This window comes from Palaemon carinicauda, chromosome 3, assembly GCF_036898095.1.
Source record: "Palaemon carinicauda isolate YSFRI2023 chromosome 3, ASM3689809v2, whole genome shotgun sequence".
Taxonomy (NCBI): Eukaryota; Metazoa; Arthropoda; class Malacostraca; order Decapoda; family Palaemonidae; genus Palaemon; species Palaemon carinicauda.
In genome coordinates this window covers 112,464,619-112,482,374 of record NC_090727.1, presented here as the reverse complement: position 1 = coordinate 112,482,374, position 17,756 = coordinate 112,464,619, and positions in this window count along the sequence as shown.

The following is a 17,756-nucleotide window of genomic DNA, read 5'->3' as shown; positions in this document are numbered from 1 at the left end:
CAACTCTATCATATGCTTTCTCCAGATCCATAAACGCAACATACACCTCCTTACCTTTTGCTAAATATTTCTCGCATATCTGCCTAACTGTAAAAATCTGATTCATACAACCCCTACCTCTTCTAAAACCACCCTGTACTTCCAAGATTGCATTCTCTGTTTTATCCTTAATCCTATTAATCAGTACTCTACCATACACTTTTCCAACTACACTCAACAAACTAATACCTCTTGAATTACAACACTCATGCACATCTCCCTTACCCTTATATAGTGGTACAATACATGCACAAACCCAATCTACTGGTACCATTGACAACACAAAACACATATTAAACAATCTCACCAACCATTCAAGTACAGTCACACCCCCTTCCTTCAACATCTCAGCTTTCACACCGTCCATACCAGATGCTTTTCCTACTCTCGTTTCATCTAGTGCTCTCCTCACTTCCTCTATTGTTATCTCTCTCTCATTCTCACCTCCCATCACTGGCACCTCAACACCTGGAACAGCAATTATATCTGCCTCCCTATTATCCTCAACATTCAGCAAACTTTCAAAATATTCCGCCCACCTTTTCCTTGCCTCCTCTCCTTTTAACAACCTTCCATTTCCATCTTTCACTGTCTCTTCAATTCTTGCGCCAGCCTTCCTTACTCTCTTCACTTCTTTCCAAAACTTCTTCTTATTCTCTTCATATGACTGACCCAATCCCTGACCCCACCTCAGGTCAGCTGCCCTCTTTGCCTCACGTACCTTGCGCTTTACTTCCACCTTTTTCTCTCTATATTTTTCATACTTCTCTATACTATTACTCTGCAGCCATTCTTCAAAAGCCCTCTTTTTTTCTTCCACTTTCACCTTCACTCCTTCATTCCACCATTCACTGCCCTTCCTCATGCTGCCTCCAACAACCTTCTTGCCACATACATCACTTGCAATCCCAACAAAATTTTCTTTTACTAACTTCCATTCCTCCTCTAAATTACCAGTTTCTCTTACTCTCACCTCATCATATGCCATTTTCAACCTTTCCTGATATTTACTTTTTACCCCCGGTTTTATTAGCTCTTCAATCCTCACTACCTCCCTTTTACATCCACCTACTCTATTCCCCCACTCTTTTGCTACAACTAATTTTCCTTCCACCAAAAAATGATCTGACATACCGTTAGCCATACCCCTAAACACGTGCACGTCTTTCAATCTTCCAAACATTCTTTTAGTTACCAACACATAATCCATTAATGCCCTTTCTACTACTCTTCCATTTGCCACTCTTACCCACGTATACTTATTCTTATCTTTCTTTTTAAAGAAGCTAGCACCTATTACCATCTCTTGTTCAACACACATGTCTACCAGTCTCTCACCACTCTCATTTTCACCTGGTACGCCATACTTACCAATGACACCTTCTACCTCTCCAGCGCCCACTCTAGCATTTAAGTCACCCATAACAACTACATAATTCCTTCTACCCAGTCCTTCTACACACCTAGTTAAATCATTCCAGAACTCATTCCGATCTTCTTCACTTTTCTCACTACCTGGCCCATACGCACTGACAAACGCCCAACATTCCCTACCCAACCTAACCCTTACCCACATTAACCTAGATGATATCTCCTTCCATTCCACTACTTTACCTGTCATCCATTCACTCAGCAATAACGCCACACCCTCTCTCGCTCTTCCCCTTTCAATCCCAGACACTCTACCAGACATTTCACCAAACATCACTTCACCCTTTCCTTTCATCTTTGTCTCACACAAGGCCAATACATCCATCCTTCTACTTCTAAACATACTTCCAATCTCACATCTTTTACTCTCTATCGTACTACATCCACGCACATTTAAACACCCCAAAACTAGAGTGCGGGGAGCAGTCACTCTCCCCCCAGCTCCATCTCCTTGTCGATGTCTTGCAGGAATTTTTTACAGGAGAGGGGGTTCCCAGCCCCCTCGTCCCGTCCCTTTTAGTCGCCTCTTACGACACGCAGGGATAACGTTGGCGCTATTCTAATTTTTATATGCCCCCGCGGCCACAGGGGGCATATTCACTTTGCAGAAAGAGTAAATCGATTCTGACGTTTTGTTCATTCTTCTTTCAAAGCTTAAATGTTTTAAATTCTATTTTAAAGGAACTTTTTAATTGAAAAACCTTTCAGTTTTTTCCTTTGGTCAAATAACCTGTTTATTGACGAAACGTAAGTGGGCTCTTCTCTTCGGTGCGAAATCAAGAGAGAGAGAGAGAGAGAGAGATAGAGACGGAGAGAGAGAGAGGAGAGAGAACGTTCCGATCTTTATTCTCGTCCCAAGCGAGTAACGTTGTTCTCGAGTTACTCTCGTCCCTAGTCTCGGTACGGGGAGAAAGGATAAAACGTTTTTAGTTTTTATTCTCGTCCCAAGGCACTGTACGGTGAGAGATTGAAAACGTAGTTTTGAATGAACTAGTGTTTAGTCTCTTTCCCAGCCACTGATCTTTTTATCTTAAAATATGTTTACTGTTTTTTGCTTGTATTAATGTGCTTACATTATACGACTGATTTCGCAATTATAACCTTTTGATGAGGGTAGAATTGCATGCTTCAGGTAGAAATCAGTTTTATTCATACCTAATGTGAATTGTTAAAAAATTCGATTTCAGTGAAATAAGTGCAAAACAGAAAATCATAGTGATAAAGTGATATTGCGCAAAGTGTTATCAGTGTTGCGACCGAGGGTTCGTCTGTTCGTGCCTGTCGTTCGCCTAGTCCGAGACCTCTTGCAAGCTCCCAAGCCCAGGGGAGAAGTAATGTCGTACGACTTATGGGTTCGAGAGGCCTTGATCAGCGAACAGACGTTCCCTCTATGGTATCAGGTGTATCTCACCAAGATCGCCCCTACCATAAGGCGAGAGAGACGATTTTCTCCTCGTCATCCGTAGGATTTTCGCATAAGAAACCGTGGAACAAGGTTTCGAGGCCCTTTAAGCGAAAGTCAGTCCTTTCAGGACAGGTCCAGCGTCCTGGTTTTAACTATTAGGACAGCTCTGACCCTATGCAGTCATCGGAAGACTGCTCGCCGCCTAAACAAAAGCGTAACACAGGCTCCGAGAGTCTTTTTGTAGGCAAGGTTTTGCAGTCACAGACGTTACCCTCGTCTCTTACCGCAACCATTCCCGTTGATCCTAAATGGGTTGTACGGCAAGACATGCAGAATAAGCTTGCCTCTCTTATGGAAGACTATTCTGCCGATAAGGTTCACGTTGATCCTAGCCGTTTATCTCATCGAGATCCTGGCCTTCAGCCGCCCAAACGAACCTTTGTGCGTCCTGTTGACGTTGGCGTAGCTAAGTCACGTCAGTCACTATAAGTAGAGCCTCACTCGATGCGGTCACGTGTTGATTTTCAGCCGCATTTAGACGTTAGGCCGCTTCCTAATGCTCCTGTTGACGTTCAGGACGTTCGCCAACCAGCGGAGTTGACTTGTTTTGACGCTGAGCGTCAACTACCGCAGTCTAGAGTTGTTTTGACTGCTCAGACTAGGCAGTCAAAACAGTCTCGAGTGGACGCCGAGCGTCCTCCCGCACCTGTTGTTGTTGACAGTTCACAGACTGTTAACCCTTTTACCCCCAAAGGACGTACTGGTACGTTTCACAAAAGCCATCCCTTTACCCCCATGGACGTACCGGTACGTCCATGCAAAAAAATGCTATAAAAATTCATTTTTTCATATTTTTGATAATTTTTTAAGAAAATTCAGGCATTTTCCAAGAGAATGAGACCAACCTGACCTCTCTATGACAAAAATTAAGGCTGTTAGAGCAATTTAAAGAAAATATGCTGCAAAATGTGCTGGGGAAAAAATAACCCCTTGGGGGTTAAGGGTTGGAAATTTCCAAAGAGCCTGGGGGTAAAAGGGTTAAGCAGTTACATGACGTTGCGTCCTGGTCCGCTACTAATGCACCAGTGCGTGTGGACTCTGCTTGTAAAGCATTGCCACCACGGTAGGTCTCTCCCTTGCTTGAGACTCGGCTATTGTCGGACAAGGTTCCTTCAGATGAGGAAGTTGCTGTTCCCCCTCCTACTGATATTCCCTTGAGGACTCTGTCAGACGGAGAGGAGCCTAAAGCTGCTTAGCCCTCTATGGACTTTAAATAAATCAAGCTGATTTTTAAGGATCTTTGTCCGGATCTTTTTGTAACTGCTGCTCCTCGTTCGCCTAAACGTCAGAGTTTACACTAGGCCTAGCTACTTCGAAGCCGTTGTTTTTATAAGCTAGTGCTCTCTCGCTCTTCTAAGAGAGCTTTACGTTTGCTAGGCGACTGGTTTATCACCAGGAGGAGCTTGGGGGAGACAGCCTTTGCTTTCCCTACTTTTAAGGTGGCTTATAGAGCGAGAGTCTGATATGACACGAGAGAAGTTCTCGGCTTGGGAGTTCCTGCCTCTGCCCAGATAGACTTCTCAAACCTCATAGACTCTCCCTGGCGCCTGGCCATGAGACGCTCCAAGATTTTATGGTCGACTTCAGAGCTATTTTCGAGCGTTTGAAGTTTTGCTGTACAATTATGTCATGCATAAACAAGGCTTTCAGGGATGGCTCCAATGATCTGACAGCCACGTTCTCTGCAGGAACAAGTCCCTCAGGGATGGCTCCAATGATCTGGCAGCCATGTTCACTGCAGGAGTACGTAAGAGGCAAGTGCGCTCAATGTGTTCATTGTCAAGACAAACTTCACGATGAAGTCTACCAGGCTGTCTTGACAGCATTAATGGAAGGCGACTGGATGGTCTCTCTCGACCTTCAGGAGGCATACTTCCACATTCCTATACACCCGGATTCCCAACCGTTTCTGAGGTTTGTTTACAGGAATGTGGGGGTACCAGTTTCGAGCCCTGTGCTTTGGCCTCAGTCCTGCTCCTCTCGTGTTTACGAGGCTCATGAGGAATGTGGCAAAATCCCTCCATCTATCGGGGATCCGAGCCTCCCTGTACTTGGACGACTGGCTTCTCAGAGCATCGTCCAGTCTTCGCTGTCTGCAGGATCTACATTGGACGTTGAGTCTGGCCAGGGAGTTGGGACTTTTGGTCAACCTAAAAGTCCCAACTGATCCCATCCCAGATTATTCTATATTTGGGGATGGAGATTCGCAGTCCAGTTTTTTTTTTTTTTTTTTTTTTTTTCGGGCTTTTCCGTCTGCCACCGAATAGAACAAGCCCTGCTCGAAGTCCAACTAATGCTGAAAAGAAAATATTTGTTCAGTCAGGAGTTGGAACAGTCTCGTAGGGACTCTCTCATCCCTGGAGCAGTTTGTCTCACTAGGGAGACTACACCTTCTGCCTCTCCGGTTCCATCTAGCCTCTCACTGGAACTAGGACAAGACGTTAGAGACGGTATCATTCCCAGTCTCCGAACCAGTAAAGGCATGCCTGAAATGGTGGGACAGCAATATCAGTCTGAGAGAGGGACTATCCCTAGCAGTCAAGAACCCAAACCACGTGTTGTTCTCAGACGCGTCGGATTTGGGTTGGGGTGCGACCCTGGACGGTCGGGAATGCTCGGGTCTGTGGACCTCAAATCAGAAGAGCATGCACATCAACGGCAAGGAGCTATTAGCAGTCCACTTGTCCTTGATGATATTCGAAAGCTTCTTCGAAACTAAGTGGTAGAGGTCAACTCAGATAACACCACAACTTTGGCGTACATCTCCAAGCAAGGAGGCACACACTCCTTCACGCTGCTCGAGATCGCAAGGGACCTTCTCTTATGGTCAAGAAATCGAGGCATCTCCCTGTTGACGAGATTCATCCAGGGGAACTTGAACGTCTTGGCAGACTGTCTCAGTCGGAGGGATCAGGTGATACCCACGGAATGGACCCTCCACAAGGACGTGGGCAAGAGTCTTTGGGCTACTTGGGGTCAACCCACCATAGACCTCTTTGCCTCCTCGTTGACCAAAAGGTTACCAATCTATTGCTCTCCAGTCCTAGATACAGAAGCAATCCACATAGACGCGTTTCTACTGGATTGGTCTCTTCTGGACTTATATGCATTCCCACCATTCAAGATAGTCAACAAGGTACTGCAGAAGTTCGCCTCTCACGAAGGGACAAGGTTGACGTTGGTTGCTACCCTCTGGCCCGCGAGAGAGTGGTTCACCGAGGTACTTCAATGGCTGGTAGACTTTCCAAGAAGTCTTCCTCTAAGGGTAGATCTGTTACGTCAGCCCCACGTAAAGAATGTCCATCAAAGCCTCCCCGCTCTTCGTCTGACTTCCTTCAGACTATCGAAAGACTCTCAAGAGCTCGAGGCTTTTCGAAGGAGGCAGCCAGTGCGATTGCAAGAGCGAGGAGAGCTTCTACCATTAGAGTATACCAGTCGAAGTGGGAAGTCTTTCGAGACTGGTGCAAGTCAGCATCTGTGTCCTCGTCCAGTACCTCTGTAGCCCAAATCGCAGATTTTCTTTTACATCTGAGAAAGGTTCGCTCCCTTTCAGCTCCCACGATTAAGGGCTACAGGAGCATGTTGGCTTCGGTCTTTCGACATAGAGGCTTAGATCTTTCCAACAATAAAGATTTCCAAGATCTCCTTAAGTCTTTCGAGACCTCTAAGGAACGTCGTTTGGCAACTCCTGGATGGAACTTAGACGTGGTCATAAGGTTCCTCATGTCAGACAGGTTTGAGCCATTACATTCAGTCTCCCTGAAGGATCTCACCCTCAAGACACTTTTCCTAGTGTGCTTGGCTTCGGCTAAAAGGGTCAGTGAACTTCATGCCTTCAGTAAGAACATCAGTTTTTTCTACAGAAAAAGCCACTTGTTCACTTCAACTTGGTTTCCTGGCCAAAAAATGAACTGCCTTCTCGTCCTTGGCCTAAATCTTTTGATATTCCTTGCTTATCAGAGATCGTAGGCAACGAACTGGAAAGAGTATCATGTCCTGTTAGAGCTCTTAAGTTCTATTTAGCTCGTACTAAGTCATTACGAGGTAAATCTGAGGCATTATGGTGCTCAGTTAAGAAACCATCATTGCCTATGTCAGTCAAAGAATACTTTGTCATATTTTATCAGATTTTTTAATACGAGAAGCTCATTCTCACTTGAATGAGAAAGACCGATGTTTGCTTAAGGTTAAGACGCACGAAGTTAGAGCTATAGCAACCTCCGTGGCCTTCAAGCAAAATAAATCTCTGCAAAGTATTATGGACGCGACTTTTTGGAGAAGCAAGTCAGTGTTCGCGTCATTTTACTTAAAAGATGTCCAGACTCTTTACGAGGACTGCTACACACTGGGTCCATTCGTTGCAGCGAGTGCAGTAGTGGGTGAGGGTTCTACCACTACATTACCCTAATTCCAATATCCCTTTTTAATCTGTCTCTTGAAATTTTTTTTAATATTGTTTTTTGGGTTGTACGGAAGGCTAAGAAGCCTTTCGCATCCTGGTTGATTTGGCGGGTGGTCAAAGTCATTTCTTGAGAGCGCCCAGATTAGGGGTTTGATGAGGTCCTGTTGTATGGGTTGCAGCCCTTAATACTTCAGCTCCTGGGAGTCTTTCAGCATCCTAAGAGGATCGCTGGGCTTCGTGAGGAAGACAGACTTACAAGGCAGAGTAATCGTCTAAGTCAACTTCCTTACCAGGTACCTATATATTTTGGTTTTGTTATATTGATAACTGTCAAAAACTCTTAGCTTATACGCTGTAAACTTAATTACAGTGAACCCTCGTTTATCGCGGTAGATAGGTTCCAGACGCGGGCGCGATAGGTGAAAATCCGCGAAGTAGTGACATCATGGATAAATATCAACACAACATCGTGTTCAAATAGAAATAAATTTCTACCTCATACTTGGGATCGAACGCTAGCCCCTTCTAATGAAAGGCCAGGTCGAAACCAACCATGCCACGAGAGCCCATAAAAGGAAATCCGAACCTGACGCTAATCTAGCTGTCCGAGGATTTACCTGGCGAGACATCAGTCTCTTACCAGCGAGTTTTACCCGATTTCCCCGGGCCACCACGTGACACAATTGGTAGTAATTCATTCAAATTACCCCTAATGAGTCAATATGGATAAATATCAACACAACATCGTGTTCAAATAGAAATAAATTTCTACCTCATACTTGGGATCGAACGCTAGCCCCTTCTAATGAAAGGCCAGGTCGAAACCAACCATGCCACGAGAGCCCATAAAAGGAAATCCGAACCTGACGCTAATCTAGCTGTCCGAGGATTTACCTGGCGAGACATCAGTCTCTTACCAGCGATTTTTACCCGATTTCCCCGGGCCACCACGTGACACAATTGGTAGTAATTCATTTAAATTACCCCTAATGAGTCAATATGGATAAATATCAACACAACATCGTGTTCAAATAGAAATAAATTTCTACCTCATACTTGGGATCGAACGCTAGCCCCTTCTAATGAAAGGCCAGGTCGAAACCAACCATGCCACGAGAGCCCATAAAAGGAAATCCGAACCTGACGCTAATCTAGCTGTCCGTCATATTTACCTATTTATTTAACATGTATATTCGGACTTTTAAAACCTTCCCTTGTACGTAGTACTGTTAACAAACCACCCTTTAATGTACAGAACACTTAATGCATGTACTACAGCACCCTAAACTAAAACAGGCACAAATATTAAAGGCGATTTTATATCATGCGTTTCCTAAACACCTAAAAAGCACGATAAAAAATGGCAACCAATGTTTTGTTTACGTTCATCTCTGATCATAATGAAGAAACAAACTCATTTAGTGTACACATATATGTATAGGTTAGTTTTTGCATCGATTATATTGATTATACAGTACTGTATGTTGATTTTTTTATTACCAATGTTTTAGTTTACGTATTTTTCTTAGGACTTCCAAATGAAATCTTTTTCTTTATGACGCCGCCTGAAACGACGGCGTGTACGCTCAGTAAACAACCACGCTCAGAACAAACAAGGCATTTAACGCGCATGATGATAGTGATAAATAATGATACAGTACATACAGTATTTACAGTAAAAGCATTTACAAAATATGTTACCTTACAAATATAAATTATACAGTATTGTACGTAGCAAAGCAGGAAAACAATTTACGAGAGAGAGAGAGAGAGAGAGAGATTGTTTTACGTACGTAAATGTAAATTTTAAACAAAAAAAATATGATAGGTTACAACATGTAGACTTTTAAAACCTTCCCTTTAACTTAATGCATACAGTACGTACATTACTAAACTATAAAACAGGCAGTGAGAATATTAAAGTAAAAAATAAAGATTGTTACTGTACTCACCACGAAAGAAGTTGAAGAAAAACTTGAATGGTGATGGCGATGAATTTGCTGCACAGTAGAAATGATGATGATGAAGCTGATGATGTGTTCTACTGTGCAGTCAATGATAGTATTTTACGTCTCTTCAGACGGAGGTGTCTTTTCCTGGGACACCTCTTCAACTTCTTCCTGGGAAACTTCTTCAATTTCTTCCGAAGGCGTACTAGCAGGAGGAACTGGCTCTTTTTTGCGAGGCTGGAAGAACATTATGATCGGAAGTTGTTGCCGCTGCTTCTTTTTTCGATCCAAGAGCATCCTGTAGGGAGTCATGATGTCATCGACCTTGTTGGAGAATTGCATCGAGCGAACCATATCCTCGTCCCACTCTTGTAACATTTCTTTCGCCTCCTTCATATGGTTGCAGAACTTGGCAAGCCGTTCTAATGTTAAGCCCGTTTCTTCGACATTTTCTTGGGTCTCTTCCTGGGTATCACTCTCTTCCTCACTTGCCGATTTCGTCAGGTCTTCGAGGTCTGCGTCAGTTAGGGGCTGGGAATGGCAGTCCAACAACTCGTCGACGTCTTCAGTCGTCATGTCGCCAAACCCGTCACCTCCAATTATGGCAGCCAACTGCACAGATTTCCGTATTGCAGAGTGTTGGATTTCCGACGGAGTAAATCCCTTGTCGTCGTAAACAATATCGGGCCACAACTTCTTCCAGCTCGCATTCACGGTTGCAGGTTTCATCTCTTGAAGTGCCTTCTGAATATTCTGCAGGCACATGGCTATGGTGTACTGCCGCCAGTACGCCTTCAAGTTGAAATCTTCATCCTCGTCATCTTGGGCAGCATCCACACACGCAACGAGGTCCGCCAAGGTATTCTTCGTGTAGAGGGCCTTGAACGCCCTGATAACCCCCTGGTCCATCGGTTGAATTAATGACGTGGTGTTGGGTGGCAGGAACTCAACCTGAATGCCCTCATGCGACAGGTCAGTTGCGTGTCCACCAGCGTTATCCATAAGGAGAAGGATCTTGAATGGCAAGCCCTTCTCTACGAGATATTTGCTGACTTGCGGGATAAAACACTGGTGGAACCAGTTGGAGGTCAGCATCTTCGTAATCCATGCTTTTTGATTATGCATCCAGTACACGGGAAGGAGATTCTTGTTTTTATTTTTCAAAGCGCGAGGATTTTTCGACTTATAAATAAGCCCCGGCTTTAACAAAAATCCAGCAGCATTGCCACACATCACGAGGGTAACGCGATCCTTGAATGCCTTAAAGCCAGAGGCTTTGGCTTCCTCTTTGAACAGGAAAGTTCGCGACGGCATTCTCTTCCAAAACAAGCCAGTCTCATCTATATTAAAGACTTGTTCCGGCTTGTATCCACCTTCGGCGATAATATTCTTGAACGTCTGGTTCACGTAAGTTTCAGCAGCGGCAGTGTCAGCGGAAGCAGACTCCCCATGCAGGGAAACGCTTTTCAGGGCGAAGCGTTTCTGAAACTTCGCGAACCATCCTTTGCTTGCGGAAAAACGTTTCTGAGGCTGGGACTCAGTGGATGTCCCTGGTTGAGGAGGATCATCTGCATCATCATCATCTTCAGCATGGTTGCCGTCGTCGTCTTTAGGTTCCTTTGCAGCAAAATTCTCATATAAACTCAAAGCCTTTGTTTGGATGGTGTTCGTATCCAACGCTATGTTCTTCTTCCGGCAGTCGGCAATCCACACAGCTAAAGCACCTTCCATGCGTACGATCGTTTTATTACGCGTTGTAACGACTCGCTTCGCTGATCTGCTAAAGGTGATTGCAGCCGTCTTTCTAATGTTCGCCTCGTCCTTTTTGATATAGCGAACGGTGGATTCGTTGATGCCAAAATGGCGGCCGGCGGCCGCGTAACTTCTACCATCTTTTAACATGTCGAGAAGCGTAACCTTCTCAGCTATCGTCATCATCCTTCGGTGGCGTTTAGGCTCACTACCAGCCTTAAGAGAAGCAGAACGCTTGGGAGCCATTACAGTAGGATTTACGTACAGTACTGTAACAAAAAGTTCAACTTAAAAAGGTCGCACACAGCACAGATTAAACTTCACAAACTTAAGAACGTCTACTCAGCGATACGCGGTAAGAGAAAGTGAACGATCCAGCCCCGCGAGAACTTTGATGCTGCGGGTAGAAGATGCGGGCAAAACACCAATCACAGGCTAGATAACAAAACTTGAGTTCTGATTCGTCATCTATCAGCGCTTGAACCAATCACAACCCGTCTTACAGTACTATGATGCGTTGGTTACTCATAGAAGATGCCCCGCGCATACTGAACGTACGTAGATTAAGTACAATACCGTAATAATAATAAATAATGATAATAATACTGTACAGTAATAATAATAATAATAATGATAATAATAATAACAATAATAATTTTATTAACAACAACAACAATAATAATAATAATAACAATAATAATAAAAATTTACGTACGCTATTTTACGCCTCTCTCTCTCTCTCTCTCTCTCTCTCTCTCTCTCTCTCTCTCTCTCTCGTACGCTTATTCGAAATGTGATTTTTGCAACAAAGAATATTATTGGATGCAGTACTGTACTACGTACGTATACATACAAAAGATTCATGGAAAAGAAGCACATCCATTACAGTACACACCATTCTAATATGGTATGACTGCATCTGATTTGCGTTTCATGTTCGATTTAATTTTACTACGTACTGAATTTTCGTATGATCACATTCTCTTTTCGTGTTTTATTTCTTTCTGTGCTGAATTATATATCATATGTAATGCAATGAACAATCAGTAAGAGCAGATATTACTAATTACAGTATTAATGGAATTACAGGTAACAAAATATCGTATTTGGGGTCCTTCAGATTTCGCGGTATTTTCGAATTTTCCGGAAAATCCGCGATATGTATATATATATGGGTTATGGAAAAACCCCGCGAAGTGGTGAATCCGCGATTGTCGAACCGCGAAGTAGCGAGGGTTCACTGTAACTCTGGTCTCTACCCACCGCCTTGGGTGTGAATCAGCTATTATATATTCACCGTCTAAGTTAAATATTTAAAAATGATATTTTAATTATAAAATAAATTTTTGAATATACTTACCCGGTGAATATATAAATTAAAGGCCCTCCCTTCCTCCCCAATAGAGACGCAGCGGGACGAGAAGAATTGAAGGGTTTGTTTACATGCAAGGGTGGTATCTGGCCGATAGTTGGCGCTGGTGGGCACACCCACAACCTTCATAGCGATCGCTCGCGAGTTTTTTGAGTGTGTTTTCTGTCGAGCCGCTGAGTAGCAGCTATTATATATTCACCGGGTAAGTATATTCAAAAATTTATTTTATAATTAAAATATCATTTCTCGCTTTAAACCTATCGACACTAGCCTAGGCCCTGGGGGGCGATCTGATAAGGGTTACATATGAGGCAGGTCTAGTTTATTAATAATAACAGATATAAACTTATCATTCACTTAAATATGGCACTGAATTAACCTAAGAGGGCTATTTGAGTCGTGAACCCCATTGCCTGACTTCAGCCTTCTAGGTCCGCTGCTGTCCATATTTACTATACCTGTTGAACAAACATTTAAATTAATCTATGGTAAATAAATCACTGATATCAAACATTCATCTCGGCAGAAGTGGTTCACCTGCTAAGAAGAATGAGGCTCCCCCTCCTACTAAGCGCTCAAGACGATCACCTGAATTACCTGAAAGTGCAAATTTAGACCTCTTTTCCTTTTATAATAATGGAGATGAAAGCTATTACGAGGATTTCAACCTTCTTACCTTCCATAAACCCATTCCTTCATATATTTCCACCAATTTCAAAGCTGAACCATCTTTTCATAGAGAAGGGAAAATTCAATTGAATAATTCACTAGTAGCATTAACTTTCAGTGAAGGCCATAGTGATAACCGGGATAAATTCTTTGTTAGTAGTCAAAATAAGGAGTTCTCAGACTTTTTTAAATTAATTAATACTCCAAAGTTGAATTTCTGGCCTGAAGGTAAGGTATTTGATGACAGCTATAAGAGAAAATTTTTTTATGACATAGAAAATATTAAAATGAGTATTTCTGCCTTCCAAGGGCATGCAGCACTGGCACACATTGTATACCCCTCCAAAGTAAATGACATTGATTTTTTGTCCAAGATTATTATTGGTCCCCTAAGAAGGAGCATAGACCTCATACAAAATTTGATAAGAAATTTCAGAAGCAGAGCACTTCCTAGATACCTCAAGGAAGAGATAAGAGATCTTATAATCCAAACAGACATTAAAGAAGTTTGGAATTTAACTGAAGACCAAAAATCAACCATTGCTGCCTGCTTTCACAAGGGTCCCCTCCTCAGAGGAGGGGCAGCAAACTTCAGGGGTAGGAAATTCAACTTTGGGGGCAGATTTCAGGGAAGAAGGTTCAGTTTCCTCAAAGATAACCCTAACTTTAGATTCAAGTCTCAGCCGCTTAGAAGAGGTAATAGGCGAGGTGGGTACAGGGGGGGGGGGAGGTCACAAAATGGACAAGCTAATAGTTCAGGAGCCAGAGAAAAGAAAGACCCTAGAAATTGAGCCATGCTCCGCACCAGTTCAAAGAGAGATTTTTTCAGCACCAGTATTCTATGCACCAGTTGATAACGATGTTTACTCTGCACCAGTTAATAATGAGCTTTGCTCAGCACCAGTTAATGAGCTTTGCTCAGCACCAGTTAATAACGAGCTTTGCTCAGCACCAGTGGTTAATGAGCTTTGCTCAGCACCAGATAATAACGAGCTTTGCTCTGCACCAGACCATCATGACATTGGGCCAAATACTATAAATCAAGATAGAAGTAAAGAGACCTTGCCTTTGGCCTCAAACCCAATGAATAACTCCTCCCAGAGCCCCCCAGAGAATAGGATAGGTAAGTCATTATTGATGAATATTGATAGTTGGAGAAAGCTTCCTAATGCCTCTTTTGCTTGTAAAATTATCAATGAAGGGGTGAGAATTCCGTTTAATAATAAATTTAAAGCCCAGAGGTCATTAAAAAGAACAGGTAAAGATAGATTTTATTCAATTAACAAGCGTAAAATATTGGAAAGTGAATGTGACAGACTGCTAAAACTAGGTGTCATAGAGCAGATCCCCAGAACTTCCTTTTACTACTCCAACCACATATTTTATAAATTCAAACCAGATGGAACAGTACGACTAATCTTTGACATGAAGGTGCTCAACACCATGATTAAAAAACCTTCTTTTACCATGCTCGAGGCCAATACTATATTTCCCTATCTACATCTAAACTCTTGGGCCTGCAAACTAGATTTAAAAGATGCTTATTGGCACATTCCATTACATGCAAGTAGCCAAAAATTTCTAACCTTAAATATCTCCACAGATACCACAGTTATTTTAATTCAGGGTACAAAATCATTCCCCACACCTTCAAAAAATACCTAAAGCCATGGGAACAGAGACAAATGTACAGAGAGGTTAACATTCCAAACCCACAGATAGATGCAGAACTTTTCACTGACGCTTCCAACCAGGGTTGGGGAGGTGCATTAGTAATAGCGGGTAATATGCTCTCAATAAATGGAACTTGGACAAATGAAGAATTCTCCCTTCACATCAATGTAAGAGAGTTATTAGCTTGCTTCTATTCTTTGGAACACCTCATCACAAGGTTATACAACAAGGTTGTCTTAATACATGTTGATTCAAAGGTTACTAATTGTTGGCTAAGGAAACAGGGTAGTATCAGAAACAAGTTAGCTCATGAACTAGTCAGGAAAATACTTAGTACCATGAAGGATCACAACATACAGATAAATTCCAGATGGATCAGGGGAGCAAGTAACACCATCGCAGACTCACTTTCCAGGGACCTGGGTTCCATTCACACAGAAACTTCCCTCAGTGACAGTCTATTCTCCTTAATCTGCTCTGACTTCAATTTCACCACGGAAATAGATCTGTTCTCAAATGGCTTCAATACTAAGTGCAAAAAGTTTTGTTCATCTCTTCCAAACCAAAAAGCCATCAGCAATAATGCACTTACGATTAGCTGGAAGGGATCAACACCTCTCTATGCCTTTCCACCAGGATTCTTACTACACAAAGTAGCTTTTAAAATCTATAAAGAATGCAATAATAATATGCTTTTCTGCACCATATCGCAGGGGACTGAACCATGAATTCCAGTAGTGAAGTCAGTCGCGAAGCAGCACAAACGATATATTGTGAAGATCGAAGACTACCATATAGTTCTCAAGGATTGTATCTCACCCTCAGCAAAGCTCCAATCAACTTTGATCGCCTTCAAAATTTAAAGGATCAGCTCCCTAACGTCTTTCCTCCTGAGGTTTGCTCCAAAATTGCTGTCAGCTTGAGGGACAGCTCCTTGCACAAGTATGAAAACCTATACAACATTTTTAAAAGTTTCATTCACAAGGAGTATGGAAGAGACAACAAATTCCCCCTGTTAGCAATTATTTTATTTTTCAATCACCTTATAGACAAGGGACTGTCTTACAACACCCTGAAGAGCTACAGAGCAGCTTTAGGTCCTATCTTGTCAGGTTATTTCCCAGGTTACTGTCTTGCAGAAGACAAATATGTCAAAGCAATGATATCGGGAGTTAATAGAAGGAAACCTGAAAATTCTCACCAGTTCCGTGGCTGGGATCTAGACAAAGTAATCTCGTTTCTCAACACCACGAGAGATAACTCCACCTTACTACTGACACAGAAAACCTTGTTCCTAGTAGCCTTAGCTTGCCCTTTAAGAGCAAATCAATTTAACAATCTCTGCATTTCCAGGAGCACCTTCACCCCAGAACACATTGTCTTACGGAACCACCCTTCCTTCATGGCCAAAAACCAAAAGAACAACTACACGCCAATAGAGATCAGCTTTAGGAAGCTTCCTAACAGACCAAAAATATGTCCAGTCAGACAATTGAACTTCTATTTGGAATACACAAACAAAGTCTGTATGGAAAGAAACATAGACAGGAAAGACCACATATGGCTAGATGAACACTTCAAGATAATGTCTCTACAAAAAATGAGACAACTTTTTAGGGAGTGCATTTTCAGAGCCGACCCAAATGCAACTAAACAGTCAACGAATTTCCACTCTATAAGGGGTCAAGCTTCATCAAGACTGCTATACAATGGAGTATCTATACAAGAAATCATGTCCAGAATGAATTGGAGAAGCGACTCTGTCTTCAGCTCTTACTATGCTCTCCTCGGCTTACAGGGAGCTTTCGATGCTGTGGTCGCTGGACTTCATCTTCAAGCCCCCTGAAGCATCTGCCTAGCTACCACTGGTGAGTCCGGTAGGTTGAGACCTCCCTCTCCAGAACTGTAAGTTTACTTGTGAACGAAGGTTCTGGAGTGGGAGGTGAGACCTTCCGGACTCAAAGTCTGGGTCACCCTCCAACCCTTCCCCCGTGAGCCGAGGAGACCATGTACTTAGGAGGGAATATTCTAACAACTTCATAATTCAACAGAGTAGGCTATATACAAGAACACACACATACAATCACTATTATTCCACAGAAAACAAACTAACTGGAATCTTTCAATATTCATATCAACCAAGAGAGCACAAGAAGATTGAATTTACTAGTAAAAAGACCTTTATGTCCAACAATTTGCACCTTCACAGTAATTCCTTCATAACTTACACAACCAAGGTAAGCTCAACCACTTCTGTGTTATATTTTGTTCTATTACAACTTCAAAAATGTGACTTCCATTGCCGAGTCAACCCGCTCGTCCCTGGTAACTCCGCCCAAGGGGCGTGGTTTAGGGCTCGCGCCGCCGCTTGGGGGGGTTCCAGGGGGGGGGGTGTAAGCTACCACTGGTGAGTCCAGAAGGTCTCACCTCCCACTCCAGAACCTTCGTTCACAAGTAAACTTACAGATCCCTTGTCTGTCGTTGACGTTGTTGTAACGGAGGCATCGAGTGTTTCTGTTCAAACACCCATGCCTGTTGTTGCTGAGGTAGCTGAAGGGAGGAACTAAGTCCTACGGTCTCTCCTGCAGGTGATTCTCCCCCTCGGGGGAGTTCACTGACAGAGACTCCTCTGCGGAGGCCTTATGAAGGTCAGATTGCTGATCCAACGGCCCCTCGTGGGCATATAAGGCGGATGGCTCGTCCTCCCCTTCGCCGTAGAGGTCTTCCTTCTCCTCACAAGGGAGTTAGGAGGCGCCTCTTCGGCTCGTCATCACCGCAGTCCTCTGCCGAGGAGACAACTCGCCGTTCACCGTTCCTGCCAGCTACCACCTTAGACCTCTCCAGAGATCGTTCGCGATCCCCTTCGGAGGATGGTCGTCCTTCGGGACCCTGTGACCAGTCTCCCTCCAGAACTGCTGACCTGCCGTCACCCTTTGAGGATGCTGATGCGCTATATGTGCCGACACAACCTGTCATTGCGCAGGCACCGGTTCCTTTGGGGCG